General features: G+C 43.5%; 1 protein-coding gene across 1 annotated transcript in view; it reads left to right on the plus strand.

Moving 5' to 3' along the window:
• Positions 1 to 13,534: 13,534 nt before the first annotated feature.
• LOC128700729 (probable methyltransferase-like protein 24) overlaps positions 13,535 to 16,622 on the plus strand; it is a 44,796-nt gene continuing 41,708 nt past the window's right edge. Inside the window, exon 1 of the mRNA XM_053794093.2 lies at positions 13,535 to 13,675. The gene's annotated coding sequence lies outside the window, so the exon portion shown is untranslated. The remainder of the gene's footprint in view (positions 13,676 to 16,622) is intronic.

The following is a 16,622-nucleotide window of genomic DNA, read 5'->3' on the forward strand; positions in this document are numbered from 1 at the left end:
CTGGAGGACAGGAGAGATAGGGGGGACATGATAACGACTTACAAAATACTGAGAGGAATTGACAAGGTGGACAAAGACAGAATGTTCCAGAGACTGGACACAGCAACAAGGGGACACAGTTGGAAGCTGAAGACACAGATGAATCACAGGGATGTTAGGAAGTATTTCTTCAGCCACAGAGTAGTCAGGAAGTGGAATGGTTTGGGAAGAGATGTAGTGGAGGCAGGATCCATACATATCTGGAGTTTATCTGGACAGAGTTCCGGGGGTCAACGCCCCCGCGGCCCGGTCTGTGACCAGGCCTCCTTAGGTCAGTGTCCCAGGATGCGACCCACACCAGTCGACTAACACCCAGGTACCCATTTTACTGATGGGGAACATAGACAACAGGTGGAAAGAAACACGTCCAATGTTTCTACTCTGGCTGGGAATCGAACCCAGGCCCTCACCGTGTGAAGCGAGAGCGTTAACCACCAGGCCACCAGAGCCCCTTTAAGCAGAGGTACGATAAAGCTCATGGTTCAGGGAGAGTGACCTAGTGGCGACCAGTGAAGAGGCGGGGCCAGGAGCTTGGACTCGACCCCTGCAACCTCAACTAGGTGAGTACACACACACACACAAAGTAAGTATTTCTTCAGTCGTAGAGTTGTCATGAAGTGGAATAGTCTAACAAGTGATGTAGTGGAGGCAGGAACCATACATAGTTTTAATATGAGGTATGATAAAGCTTATGGAGCAGGGAGAGAGAGGACCCAGTAGCGGCCAGTGAAGAGGCGGGGCCAGGAGCTGAGTATCGACCCCTGCAACCACAATTAGGTGAGTACAATTAGGGGAGTACACACACACACACATATCCATGAACAAGTGTTTTTAGACAATTAAGAATACTGGGACTAGCCGGGGATCGAACCCGTGTTATTTTAGCCTGCCTTGTAGGAAGCCAACCAAAATCCACGAAGCTCTAACCACTGAGCCATCAATGCTACAAACATCAGGTGCCCAGTAACACTGGGTATGTCTCCTGATGCGAGCACATACATATTAAGCTCAACACTAATTTCATTGTACTCCCATTTGGAATTCCAGTCTTCACGAGCAGTACACATATTAATGCATCCATGAACAAGTGGTTTTTAAGCAATTAACAATTCTGCGACTAGCCGGGGATTGAACCCGTGTTATTCCCTACCTCTCCCGTCCCATGGGAAGCCAGCCAGAATCCACGACGCTCTAACCACAGAGCCACCAGTGTTACAAACACTTGTTCATGGATGCATTATTATTTGTACTGCTTGTAAAGACTAGTATTCCAAATGGGAGTAGAATGAAATTCTGAGTTTACTACAGCCACGTACGTGCTCGCATCAGGCGACATGTCCAGTGTTACTGGGTACTTGATATTTGTAGCATTGATGGTTCAGGGGTTAGAGTGCCGTAGATTTTAGCTGGCTAAAATAACACAGGTTCGATCTCCAGCTAGTTGCAGTACTGTTAATGATATATATATATATATATATATATATATATATATATATATATATATATATATATATATATATATATATATATATATATATATATATATATATATGATGTGTGCCTACAGCAGGATACAGACGTGTGCACTCTGTATCAAAGTACACAGTACTTTAGCCAGACAGCCTGTTTGATCACCTTCAAACTTTCAACGATGATTTATCTTAGATTTTATTTCAACTCTTCAGTTTTTTATCACTGACAGCTTGGCAGCCCTCCTGTATGGTTGTTGTTGCAGCCCTCCTGTATGGTTGTTGTTGCAGCCCTCCTGTATGGTTGTTGTTGCAGCCCTCCTGTATGGTTGTTGTTGCAGCCCTCCTGTATAGTTGTTGTTGCAGCCCTCCTGTATGGTTGTTGTTTCAGCTCTCCTGTATGGTTGTTGTTGCAGCCCTCCTGTATGGTTGTTGTTGCAGCCCTCCTGTATGGTTGTTGTTGCAGCTCTCCTGTATGGTTGTTGTTGCAGCCCTCCTGTATGGTTGTTGTTGCAGCCCTCCTGTATGGTTGTTGTGGCAGCTCTCCTGTATGGTTGTTGTGGCAGCCCTCCTGTATGGTTGTGTTACAAAAAAACGCGATTCTAAAAGCTTAGAGATCTCCAGTGAATACTAGAAAGGACTGCCCTTCTAGCATGCAGCCTGTTACTGGGTTTTCGTAACAAGTAGTCAGTATCCTTGTCCAATTATCCATTAAAATTCAGTATTATTCAATAGTGCTTCAGGATTACAACTGGTAGGCTACTAACTAGAGAAATTAAAATTTAATAAATTTATTAAGTCTAGAGGTATATCAAATTAAATTAAATTATTCACAGTAATCAAAATAAAATCAATCTCTCGAGTTCAGTATTATTGTGCTGAAAGCACATATCACATTTATAATTCTTAAGTACCGTCTGGTACATTAACATTTAATAAGATATTACAAATATGTACAAGTAAGTGTGTATGTATGTGTGTAAGTGCTCTAAGTAGTTCACTATGTCTCACGACTCGACTAGAGTTAAACAAGTGACTGACAAAGTCCTCAAATACACTAACTTCTTGACCGACTGGCAACCAGAACAGTCTGCTTGAACAATGAAAAGAATGCTAAGCCCAATAGCCATATAACAAGCGACTGCGACACAGAATCAGGAACAAGGAGATAATATAACGACACTAAGTAGGGACCATCAGCAGATCCTCCACAAAAGTTACAAAACTCCCATAATACTGAATCTAAGTTCAGCATAAGAAAATGCCCGACTGTGATAACACACAGACACTAGTACAAATTAGGTCATAAGCTATAGTTCAGGACCTGAGTTACTCAGAGTGTCTATGAGACACACAACCTCAGTACAACGTCGAAAATCACTAAGTCTATACAAGGTTCTGTGAACAGAGTTCTACAGAACTAACAAGAATAATGAGACAGACAATCTGTCCAACCACCAAGCGAGTCTAGAGCAGACTGAATACTTCACGAGAGGTGAGGACACACCCCCCTCGATCACGTGATAGCCCCGTGGACAGTACAGTTCAGAAGCCGGCAGTATAACGAGCGACAAGCGATAATTACAGTAGTTTGACAATCAAGACTTGAACTGAGCACATATTAAGTACATCCTAACAACATAAGTCAAATAAGAATATAACAGTCAAATAATAATATAAAGTCATACATTTACGATTTAGCTATTATCGCAAATATAAGCAATATAAAATTAAATGAAAAAGTAATATACATCATATATATACATAATAATCATTGTAACCCATTCAGGGGTTGCAACACCCCCCCCCCCAACACGACAGACCGTCGCACTAGGAGTTGCATTAATGTCTTTCACATTATTACTGATTACTCATATCAATACAATTTAATATAAATATTAATCAAAGTCTCTCTTGTGCCAAGCACTTCTACAATTTCACAGCATCCGTCACTAGGATATGCCCCTAGTACTAGGGCAGTACACAGTATCGTATCTCTGCATACTCGTGGTTATGTACATCAGTGTAGAGACAGGATAGCGCTGACAAGGAGGGCACGTTGAGGCTCGATCATAGTAGAGGAGACTGGATTCCACTCTTAAGTAGTGGTTGTGGAATGCGAGGCAGTATGAACATCTGAGTATGAAACAGCTGAAGGTGTGTAGTGAGGGGGGGGGGTCTGCGACAGGACAGTGTTGCATCACGCAGTACCTCGCCCACACCACACTACTCACTCAACACTCAGCTTGTCTCTCCTCACACAACAATACTGTGAATACATAAATATAATAATTAGACATGACATGAGTATACATAGTTAATATGGGCTTGAGGGATTAAGTTACTTTTCTGAATTTGACATAGCAAGTAACAAAAGGTATTTGGGCATTAAAATTACGTTAATTTAATGTAACTGATAATTATTAAGGACGTGACAGAGCGTCAGCAATTACATTACAATGACCACTTATGTGTTTTATACTAATAGAATAAGGTTGGATTCTGAGGGCCCACCTCATGATCCTAGCATTCTTACTTTTCATAGTGTTTATGTAGGTGAGTGGATTGTGGTCTGAAAAAACGTTAATTTTAAATGGGGAAGTGCCCAAATATACGTCAAAATGTTCCAAGGACACCACAAGAGCTAGAGCCTCTTTCTCAATAGTGGCATAATTTTTCTGGTGTCGTTTAAGCTTAGATGAATAGTAACATATAGGATGGAGAATGTCAGTGGATGTTGACTGTTGGAGCAGCACAGCGCCCACTGCATAGCCACTCGCATCTATATGTAAAAAGAAGGGAAGATTGAAATTAGGACTCTTCAACACAGGAGCAGAGGATAGCAAGCGCTTCAACCTTTTGAACGAGTCTGAACAATCTCTAGTCCAGGTGAACTGAACTTTGCTACTAGAGCTCACAGTGAGAGGTGTAGGTGGAGGTGTGTGTGCTGGCTTGCCTGTCACTTGACACACGTGGCAACGTCGCACATGATCAGCTACTGTTCCCTTCATCTTTGGCCAAGTAAAATGTTTTGCCAGTTTACCGAGTGTCTTCTTGACACCCAAATGTCCTCCTATGGGACTATTGTGAGCAAAATCAATGGCTTGTTCACGAAATGTAACTGGTAACACTATTAGTTGCTTGACTGTGTTGGAAACACTATCAGCTGACAACTTACATGTATTTTTCTCCATCAGTACACCGTTACTATAATAGTAACAATTATCGAGATCCTTTGCTTCACTCTCAGTAACTGCTATAGCTCTCAGTCTTTCCAGTGACTGATCAACAAACTGATCCTTGATTAAATCATCATGAGTTAGAAATTTAACGTCAGTTGTGTCCTGACTAGGTTGATGACCGGGGGGAGTCAGTGTTAATGACCCTGGGCGCAGAGTGTCACTAAACAACATATTCAAGCCCAAATCATTGTCATCAACTAATTCAACAGGAGACAAGGATGGTTGTTGTATCTTTGACATAGCTCTAGTAATTGCGCTGAGAGGAAATAAAATAGGTTTCTCTCTACAAGCTTCAATGGCATAATTATCATCAGCGTTGTTATCAATCACAAGTGGTTCTTGACATATACCAACATGAAGGATATCGTTCCCTATCAACAAGTCCACTGACCTGATGGGAAATACACCACTGGATATACCCACTGAAATATAACCAGTATAATAGCTTGTTTCAATATAAACTTTGTGCAGAGGCACTTTTATAACAGCCCCTCCATAGGCTTCTAACAATACATCTATTTTGCAATAGGTATCGTCAGTTATGGGCAGTACATCTTCTCTTAATAAGGTGAGATAACTGCCAGTGTCTCTGAAAGTAATTATCTCAGTTAGATGTGATTTGTCAAATCCTATTCTACCTCTCGAAAAGTAAGGACTCATCGCTGAACGAATCTTTTCGTCAGATACACTTTCTGACGCTAATCATCTGTCCTGAGTAACATTATCTAAAACAGTAGGATAAGAGGAATTGCTAGGATTTTGGTGCCTTTGTTGCTCGGAAGAGGATACGACTTGAGTGGGGGCGCCAGCCGCACGACTGTTTCTCATATCTCTTTCTAACTTATAGCAATACTCTCTAGTATGTCCTTTTCTGTTACAATAGGTACATTTAACTTTCTTCTTCTCGATACCAGATTTCTGTCTAGCCACAGAGACAGATTCAGGATTGTGAGTTTTCCTGGTAAAGGTACGAGAAGTTACAGTAGCAGGTACATCAGGCCTGCAATGAGCAGCTGATTTAGGTTGCCAACTTCTAGGACAATCTTTAGTTACCTTGTTTCTCTGTGTTTTAGTACGTACAAGTTTGTGAGAAATCTCGTAATTGTCTGCTAATGCTGCAGTTTCCAGAATATCTGAGGTAGTATGATCGATCAGATATTCTTGTATGTCAGCAGGCATACAGTTGTTAAACTCTTCGTGTAGTAACAACTGAACAAGACTGTCGTAGTTGTTACACTTGGCAGACCTACACCACCTCTGAAATGCAACTTTTTTCTCACGAGCAAACTCTACACAAGTTTAATCTTGTCGTCGTTGTAACGTAAGAAATGCTCTTTGATAACTTACAGGTAACAAGTTATACGTCTCTAGAATTGTTTGTTTGACAGCGTCATAACTAATGTACTTGGTAAATGGCAAAGCTGCAGTACAGGTTTGAGCTCTTCCCGTCAAAGTAGTATGCAACAATGTTGCCCAGTGCTTACGTGGCCAGTTCATAGCACGTGCCTGGTTCTCAAACACATCAAAATATGTGTCTAAGTCACTTTCAAAAAACTTAGGAACCATGGATGCAGCTTTCTGCACATTAAATGTGTCCTGTGATCTATCAGTCTGATTTCTTAACAGATGAACATTTTCTCTTTGGAAATCTTCTTCGTTCAATTTCCTCTGTGCCTCTATTTGTGCAGTCTGCAACATAAGGAGGCGTTCAAACCTCTCAAACTGTTCCTGAGAGATAGGACCAGTAGGTAATGGAGGAGTAGGGAAATTAACATGCCTTTCTGGACTGTCCTTAGGTCGGACACTTCGTCCAGCCGTCTCTAGAGAGTCTAGATCTGGTCTATGATAAGTAGATACAGGTATATCATACACTGTACTAGTAGAAGGCTGTGTCATACTACCAGCTATACTCTGTACTATAGTGTCAGTGAAGGAAGGAGCGAGTGAGAACTGATCTACACTAGGCTCAGGCACTTGGCTCACTTCTGCTCTAGTTGCTCTTTCATCTTCATCAAATAGTCATACTTCCTAATTGTGACACTATGCTTTCTGAATCTGAATCATAATCAGACATCTCTGTATGAGCAGGAAACAATATATCTTTAATTAATGCTCTGACAGTTTCTGCGGTGTAATTCCTGTTATACGTCACACCGAGATATTTGGCTACTTGCCAACACGTCTGAAGTTTTAATGTACTTAACTCAGACAAAGTCAGAGTATCAATTAACTGTTTCACTTTGGCATACATCACGAAAATAATTGTACTACGAGAGAGTGATTATGGGAAAATATAATCCTAATAGGAATTTTAGTGTTGGTTGTCTTAGAGCTAGAGCTCATAAGCAGTATTTCCATCTCCTTGGATCAAGAGACTCAGTCAAGTACATACATCCACCTGGTATGTTGTACAAGACTAAACTCAAAGTCTTCAGATTAGGAAAGTACTCAAAGTGTTTGATCATAGATTTACTAGTATGTCAAAATGGACAATTTCTCCAACACTTTAGATCAAGAGCCTCCCAGACAGGCCCCCATTTGTTACAAAAAAACGCGATTCTAAAAGCTTAGAGATCTCCAGTGAATACTAGAAAGGACTGCCCTTCTAGCATGCAGCCTGTTACTGGGTTTTCGTAACAAGTAGTCAGTATCCTTGTCCAATTATCCATTAAAATTCAGTATTATTCAATAGTGCTTCAGGATTACAACTGGTAGGCTACTAACTAGAGAAATTAAAATTTAATAAATTTATTAAGTCTAGAGGTATATCAAATTAAATTAAATTATTCACAGTAATCAAAATAAAATCAATCTCTCGAGTTCAGTATTATTGTGCTGAAAGCACATATCACATTTATAATTTTTAAGTACCGTCTGGTACATTAACATTTAATAAGATATTACAAATATGTACAAGTAAGTGTGTATGTATGTGTGTAAGTGCTCTAAGTAGTTCACTATGTCTCACGACTCGACTAGAGTTAAACAAGTGACTGACAAAGTCCTCAAATACACTAACTTCTTGACCGACTGGCAACCAGAACAGTCTGCTTGAACAATGAAAAGAATGCTAAGCCCAATAGCCATATAACAAGCGACTGCGGCACAGAATCAGGAACAAGGAGATAATATAACGACACTAAGTAGGGACCATCAGCAGATCCTCCACAAAAGTTACAAAACTCCCATAATACTGAATCTAAGTTCAGCATAAGAAAATGCCCGACTGTGATAATACACAGACACCAGTACAAATTAGGTCATAAGCTATAGTTCAGGACCTGAGTTACTCAGAGTGTCTATGAGACACACAACCTCAGTACAACGTCGAAAATCACTAAGTCTATACAAGATTCTGTGAACAGAGTTCTACAGAACTAACAAGAATAATGAGACAGACAATCTGTCCAACCACCAAGCGAGTCTAGAGCAGACTGAATACTTCACGAGAGGTGAGGACACCCCCCCTCGATCACGTGATAGCCCCGTGGACATCACAGCTCAGAAGCAGGCAGTATAACGAGCAACAAGCGATAATTACAGTAGTTTGACAATCAAGACTTGAACTGAGCACATATTAAGTACATCCTAACAACATAAGTCAAATAAGAATATAACAGTCAAATAATAATATAAAGTCATACATTTACGATTTAGCTATTATCGCAAATATAAGCAATATAAAATTAAATGAAAAAGTAATATACATCATATATATACATAATAATCATTGTAACCCATTCAGGGGTTGCAACATTGTGGCAGCCCTCCTGTATGGTTGTTGTTGCAGCCTTCCTGTATGGTTGTTGTTGCAGCTCTCCTGTATGGTTGTTGTTGCAGCCCTCCTGTATGGTTGTTATTGCAGCCCTCCTGTATGGTTGTTGTTGCATCCCTCCTGTATGTTTGTTGTTGCATCCCTCCTGTATGGTTGTTGTTGCAGCCCTCCTGTATGGTTGTTGTTGTAGCTCTCCTGTATGGTTGTTGTTGCAGCCCTCCTGTATGGTTGTTGTTGCAGCCCTCCTGTATGGTTGTTGTTGCAGCTCTCCTGTATGGTTGTTGTTGCAGCCCTCCTGTATGGTTGTTGTTGCAGCTCTCCTGTATGGTTGTTGTTGCAGCTCTCCTATATGGTTGTTGTTGCAGCACTCCTGTATGGTTGTTGTTGCATCCCTCCTGTATGGTTGTTGTTGCAGCCCTCCTGTATGGTTGTTGTTTCAGCACTCCTGTATGGTTGTTGTTGCATCCCTCCTGTATGGTTGTTGTTGCAGCCCTCCTGTATGGTTGTTGTTGCAGCTCTCCTGTATGGTTGTTGTTGCAGCCCTCCTGTATGGTTGTTGTTGCAGCCCTCCTGTATGGTTGTTGTTGCAGCTCTCCTGTATGGTTGTTGTTGCAGCCCTCCTGTATGGTTGTTGTTGCAGCTCTCCTGTATGGTTGTTGTTGCAGCTCTCCTATATGGTTGTTGTTGCAGCTCTCCTGTATGGTTGTTGTTGCATCCCTCCTGTATGGTTGTTGTTGCAGCCCTCCTGTATGGTTGTTGTTGCAGCCCTCCTGTATGGTTGTTGTTGCATCCCTCCTGTATGGTTGTTGTTGCATCCCTCCTGTATGGTTGTTGTTGCATCCCTCCTGTATGGTTGTTGTTGCATCCCTCCTGTATGGTTGTTGTTGCAGCCCTCCTGTATGGTTGTTGTTGCAGCTCTCCTGTATGGTTGTTGTTGCAGCCCTCCTGTATGGTTGTTGTTGCAGCCCTCCTGTATGGTTGTTGTTGCAGCTCTCCTGTATGGTTGTTGTTGCAGCTCTCTTGTATGGTTGTTGTTGCAGCCCTCCTGTATGGTTGTTGTTGCAGCTCTCTTGTATGGTTGTTGTGGCAGCCCTCCTGTATGGTTGTTGTTGCAGCTCTCCTGTATGGTTGTTGTTGCAGCTCTCGTGTATGGTTGTTGTTGCAGCCCTCCTGTATGGTTGTTGTTGCAGCTCTCCTGTATGGTTGTTGTTGCAGCCCTCCTGTATGGTTGTTGTTGCAGCCCTCCTGTATGGTTGTTGTTGCAGCCCTCCTGTATGGTTGTTGTTGCAGCCCTCCTGTATGGTTGTTGTTGCAGCCCTCCTGTATGGTTGTTGTTGCAGCTCTCCTGTATGGTTGTTGTTGCAGCTCTCCTGTATGGTTGTTGTTGCAGCTCTCTTGTATGGTTGTTGTTGCATCCCTCCTGTATGGTTGTTGTTGCAGCCCTCCTGTATGGTTGTTGTTGCAGCCCTCCTGTATGGTTGTTGTTGCAGCCCTCCTGTATGGTTGTTGTTGCAGCCCTCCTGTATGGTTGTTGTTGCAGCTCTCCTGTATGGTTGTTGTTGCAGCCCTCCTGTATGGTTGTTGTTGCAGCCCTCCTGTATGGTTGTTGTTGCAGCTCTCCTGTAAGGTTGTTGTTGCAGCCCTCCTGTATGGTTGTTGTTGCAGCTCTCCTGTAAGGTTGTTGCAGCTCTCCTGTATGGTTGTTGTTGCAGCTCTCCTGTATGGTTGTTGTTGCAGCCCTCCTGTATGGTTGTTGTTGCAGCTCTCCTGTATGGTTGTTGTGGCAGCTCTCCTGTATGGTTGTTGTTGCAGGCCTCCTCTATGGTTGTTGTGGCAGCTCTCCTGTATGGTTGTTGTTGCAGCCCTCCTATATGGTTGTTGTTGCAGCCCTCCTGTATGGTTGTTGTGGCAGCCCTCCTGTATGGTTGTTGTTGCAGCCCTCCTGTATGGTTGTTGTGGCAGCCATCCTGTATGGTTGTTGTGGCAGCCCTCCTGTATGGTTGTTGTTGCAGCCCTCCTGTATGGTTGTTGTGGCAGCCCTCCTGTATGGTTGTTGTTGCAGCCCTCCTGTATGGTTGTTGTTGCAGCCCTCCTGTATGGTTGTTGTTGCAGCCCTCTTATATGGTTGTTGTTGCAGCCCTCCTGTATGGTTGTTGTTGCAGCCCTCCTATATGATTGTTGTTGCAGCCCTCCTGTATGGTTGTTGTGGCAGCCCTCCTGTATGGTTGTTGTGGCAGCCCTCCTGTATGGTTGTTGTTGCAGCTCTCCTGTATGGTTGTTGTGGCAGCCCTCCTATATGGTTGTTGTGGCAGCTCTCCTGTATGGTTGTTGTTGCAGCCCTCCTGTATGGTTGTTGTGGCAGCTCTCCTGTATAGTTGTTGTTGCAGCTCTCCTGTATGGTTGTTGTTGCAGCCCTCCTGTATGGTTTTTGTGGCAGCCCTTATGTATGGTCCTTGTGGCATCCCTCATGTGATTGTGGCAGCCCTCATGTGATTGTGGCAGCCCTCATGTGATTGTGGCAGCCCTCATGTGATTGTGGCAGCCTTCATGTGATTGTGGCAACCCTCATGTGATTGTGGCAGCCCTCATGTGATTGTGGCGGCCCTCATGTGATTGTGGCAGCCCTCATGTGATTGTTGCAGCCCTCATGTGATTGTGGCAGCCCTCATGTGATTGTGGCAGCACTCATGTGATTGTGGTAGCCCTCATGTGATTGTGGCAGCCCTCATGTATGGTCCTTGTGGCAGCCTTCATGTATGGTCCTTGTGGCAGCCCTCATGTATGGTCCTTGTGGTAGCCCTCATGTATGGTCCTTGTCGCAGCCCTCATGTATGGTCCTTGTGGCAGCCCTCATGTATGGTCCTTGTGGCAGCCCTCATGTATGGTCCTTGTGGCAGCCCTCATGTATGGTCCTTGTGGCAGCCCTCATGTATGGTCCTTGTGGCAGCCCTCATGTATGGTCCTTGTGGCAGCCCTCATGTATGGTCCTTGTGGCAGCCCTCATGTATGGTCCTTGTGGCAGCCCTCATGTATGGTTCTTGTGGCAGCCCTCATGTATGGTCCTTGTGGCAGCCCTCATGTATGGTCCTTGTGGCAGCCCTCATGTATGGTCCTTGTGGCAGCCCTCATGTATGGTCCTTGTGGCAGCCCTCATGTATGGTCCTTGTGGCAGCCCTCATGTATGGTCCTTGTGGCAGCCCTCATGTATGGTCCTTGTGGCAGCCCTCATGTATGGTCCTTGTGGCAGCCCTCATGTATGGTCCTTGTGGCAGCCCTCATGTATGGTCCTTGTGGCAGCCCTCATGTATGGTCCTTGTGGCAGCCCTCATGTATGGTCCTTGTGGCAGCCCTCATGTATGGTCCTTGTGGCAGCCCTCATGTATGGTCCTTGTGGCAGCCCTCATGTATGGTCCTTGTGGCAGCCCTCATGTATGGTCCTTGTGGCAGCCCTCATGTATGGTCCTTGTGGCAGCCCTCCTGTATGGTCCTTGTGGCAGCCCTCATGTATGGTCCTTGTGGCAGCCCTCATGTATGGTCCTTGTGGCAGCCCTCATATGAACACATTTCGGAGACATACAATAATAACATTGTGTTACAGAACTGTATAGAATTGAAAACCGAAAATAACTATGAAAAGACAACAAAAAAATAAGGATTTTTTTTATGGCCTGTTGAAGTTTAATCAATTTAGTTTAGTCTTCCCCAAGACAGTGCTCATAATATCGTAGCTGTGGCAGTGTTTTTCAATATGTATTAATATGTGTTCTTCTCGTAAGGGAACACTAAGCGGTTTAGCCGCAGAAATACAAAAATTTAAAAAATAATGAAAATCGTCTTTTTTTTATTACTGCTGACATTTAGCAAATGTAGTTAATAATGTTTCTTTACTGTATTGGCCTAAAGCTCTTGGGTCTCTTGAAAGTGTTCATCTTCAGGTCCTAGAGGTCGTGGGAGGCTAACTTTATTTTACTCCCTATTTTAAGTATTAAACTATTGTTGACTGGTGGTAAACAGGTTCACTGTAGCTTAATGACCCTCGTATATTGATAGTAACCAACCAACCTAACCATTTTAGGAGGATTGAACTATATATTACAGGTGACTTGAGGAAGTTGAGCTGCAGCTCCTCTACCTCTTGAGGGAGTTGAGCTGCAGCTCCTCTACCTCTTGAGGGAGTTGAGCTGCAGCTCCTCTACCTCTTGAGGGAGTTGAGCTGCAGCTCCTCTACCTCTTGAGGGAGTTGAGCTGCAGCTCCTCTACCTCTTGAGGGAGTTGAGCTGCAGCTCCTCTACCTCTTGAGGGAGTTGAGCTGCAGCTCCTCTACCTCTTGAGGGAGTTGAGCTGCAGCTCCTCTACCTCTTGAGGGAGTTGAGCTGCAGCTCCTCTACCTCTTGAGGGAGTTGAGCTGCAGCTCCTCTACCTCTTGAGGGAGTTGAGCTGCAGCTCCTCTACCTCTTGAGGGAGTTGAGCTGCAGCTCCTCTACCTCTTGAGGGAGTTGAGCTGCAGCTCCTCTACCTCTGGAAGGCCACTTGCCTGTACTGAGGTACAGAGGGCTGGGGTTATCTGATACAGGTAATACTACTTGGATCGTCCAGCGAGCAAAGCACATGAGTTAAGTAAGTTTATTCAGGTATACACAGTTACAGTGATTATCATACAAAGCAGCATATGTGTAGTGAACCAAGGATAACCCAAAAAAGTAAGCGACTTATTTCCATTGGTTCATACAAGAACCACTGCCAGGGGTGAGGGACAGAAATGATGGTACAACACTGTGTACAGCTGCTGTATTCTATATGATGATTCCTTTGTGGGGAATAAAGGCAAGTTATATTTCTGTGTTATATTTAGTTACATTTTATGGTTTTGATATGAAATATATTAGACTGAGGTGGGAGACCTGAGTAAGGCGATGAGGATGTCGTCCAACTTATGACTATTGGGTTCAATAGCTAACGGAGATATTCATTACTTCTTTACGTAGCTTTTGTTCCAATAACTGACCATCACTTTTCTTTTCCAGACTTATCATCTTTCGCTGTATATTCTGAATTTCTGTTGTAAGGGAGTACTGAGTACATTTGAAGAGTCGGTGCCTACTACGTACAGAGTTTAACAGAAACATTTCTTAGCAACCTTCAAAGCCAGAGTGAGGAACATACAGATATACTGGCTTCTTCAGATGAAATATACAACTGGGGTATCTTGACTTGTTCAGTTGATTAAACGTAATATTACGCCTATCTAGCCACTGGCCGCAACATCTACGCTGATGAGTCAAAATAAGACCAGAGACAGCACTTCTAACTACCATAATGGTTACTAAAATTGTAAAGATAATTACTTCATTTTTCCTATATATGGTGAACCTAAATGAGTTAGACTTTTGTTAGTTCGTCCAAGAATGGTCATTTGTCTTCCACCTCCTATATCCTCTTTCCATGGTAATTTTTTTTTTTTTAATGTATCTAAATTTTATTATATCATGTACTTGATTTGAGAGAGAGAGAGAGAGAGAGAGAGAGAGAGAGAGAGAGAGAGAGAGAGAGAGAGAGAGAGAGAGAGAAGGCCTGTTTTGAAATATTTTGTGAAGTAATGAAACAAAAAGATAGGGAGACGGGGCTACCCATACATACTACAGCCTCTTTGTTTCTCTGCGGTAAACCTAATTTTGGAAGAGAGAAAATTTTTACAGACTAAACAACCATATTAATATACTAAGTTTTCAGTGTGACAAGGCACTGCTAGAAACCCATCATTTCAATCCCCCACCGCCACAACACCTGTATATAACTCACACACCCGTCACTTACCTGATGCTTGGAGGGGGTTTCGGGGGTCAATGCCCCCGCGGCCCGGCCCATGACGAGGCCTCGTGGTGGATCAGGACCTGATCAACCAGGTTCTTACTGCTGGCCGCACACAAACTGACGTACGAGCCACAGCCCGACTGGTCAGGTACTGCCTTTAGGTTACTCTCCAGCTCCTTCTTATGTATGCTGGGAGGCAGTTAAACAGCCTTGGGCCTCTGACACTTACTGTGTTGTCTCTTAGCGTACTCGTGGCGCCCCTGCTTTTCATTGGGGGAATGCTGCATCTCTTACCAAGTCTTTTGCTTTCGTAGGGAGTGATTTTCCTGTGCAGATTTGGGACTAGTCCCTCTAGGATTTTCCAAGCGTATGTTATCATGTATCTTCCTCGCCTGCATTCCAAGGAATACAAATTAAGGGACTTCAACCGTTCCCAGTAATTTAGGTGCTTTATTGTACTTATATGTGCCGTGAAAGTTCTTTGTATATTCTTCAGGTCTGCATTTTTTTCTGCTTTGAAAGGGGCTGTTAGCGTACAGCAATATTCCAGCCTAGAGAGAACAAGCAATTTGAAGAATCATCAGTGAGCTTGGCATCCCTGGGTTTGAAGGTTCTCATTATCCATCCTATCATTTTTCTAACAGATGTGTTAGATACATTGTTGTGATCTTTGAAAGTGAGATTTTCTGACATTATCACTCCCAGGTCCTTCACATTAGTTTTTCGCTCTATTGTTTGGTTGTAATTTGTTTTATACTCCTAATACAGTTTTAATTTCCTCGAGTTTTCCTGGGTGGAGTAATTGAAATTTGTCTTAATTGAACTTCATATTCTTTTCCATTTAAAGATTTGGTTGATGTCCGCTTGGAGACTTGCAATGTCTTCGATGGATGACACGTCATGCAAATTCGTGTGTCATCCGCAAAGGAGGACACGGTGCTTACATCTTGGTGGCTTACATCTCTGTCTATGTCAGAAATGAGGACGAGGAACAGGATGGGAGCGAGTGCTGTACCTTGTGGAACGGAGTTTTTCACTAGCCACCACTGACTTGACTCTGTTTACTATTACTCTGTGTGTTCTGTTTGTTAGGAAGTTTTAGATTCACCTACCAACTTTTCTTGTTATTCCTTTATCAAATACTTTGTGTGCTATTACACCATGATCGCACTTGTCGAAGGCTTTCACAAAGTCTGTGTATATTACGTCTACATTTTGTTTGTCCTCCAGAGCATCCAAGACCATTTCATAGTGGTCCAGTAGTTGGGATAGGCAGGATCGTCCTGCTATAAACCCATGCTACTCTGGGTTGTGCAACTGATGGGTATCTAAGTGGGTGACAGTCTTGCTTCTTAGAACCCTTTCGAAGATTTTTATAATGTTGGACGTTAGTGCTATCGGTCTGTAATTCTTTGTATATCCCCACTCCACCTTTACCTGGAGTTTACCTGGAGAGAGTTCCGGAGGTCAACGCCCCCGCGGCCCGGTCTGTGACCAGGCCTCCTGGTGGATCAGAGCCTGATCAACCAGGCTGTTACTGCTGGCTGCACGCAAACCAACGTACGAGCCACAGCCCGGCTGGTTAGGTACCGACTTTAGGTGCTTGTCCAGTGCCAGCTTGAAGACTGCCAGGGGTCTGTTGGTAATCCCCCTTATGTATGCTGGGAGGCAGTTGAACAGTCTCGGGCCCCTGACACTTATTGTATGGTCTCTTAGCGTGCTAGTGACACCCCTGCTTTTCATTGGGGGGATGTTGCATCGTCTGCCAAGTCTTTTGCTTTCGTAGTGAGTGATTTTCGTGTGCAAGTTCGGTACTAGTCCCTCTAGGATTTTCCAGGTGTATATAATCATGTATCTCTCCCGCCTGCGTTCCAGGGAATACAGGTTCAGGAACCTCAAGCGCTCCTAGTAATTGAGGTGTTTTATCTCCGTTATGCGCGCCGTGAAGGTTCTCTACATTTTCTAGTTCAGTAATTTCACCTGCCTAGAAAGGTGCTGTTAGTGTGCAGCAATATTCCAGCCTAGATAGAACAAGTGACCTGAAGACCTGGAGTGGGGCTATGTCTGTTGTTTATAGTGACTGTAGGATGACCCCTGTGTCCATGCTCCCTCTCCATAGAATGCTAAAGGCACGTGAAAGGGGCTTCTTGCAATTCTTTATGAACACAGGGTTCCACGAATCCGGGCCTGGGGGCAGAGTGCATGGGCATGTCATTTATTGTTTTTTTTCGAAGTCTTGTGGTATTAGAATAATATCAGAATTTTTTGAATTAACCATATTTTGAA

Source organism: Cherax quadricarinatus, chromosome 56 (genome assembly GCF_038502225.1).
Source record: "Cherax quadricarinatus isolate ZL_2023a chromosome 56, ASM3850222v1, whole genome shotgun sequence".
Classification (NCBI taxonomy): Eukaryota; Metazoa; Arthropoda; class Malacostraca; order Decapoda; family Parastacidae; genus Cherax; species Cherax quadricarinatus.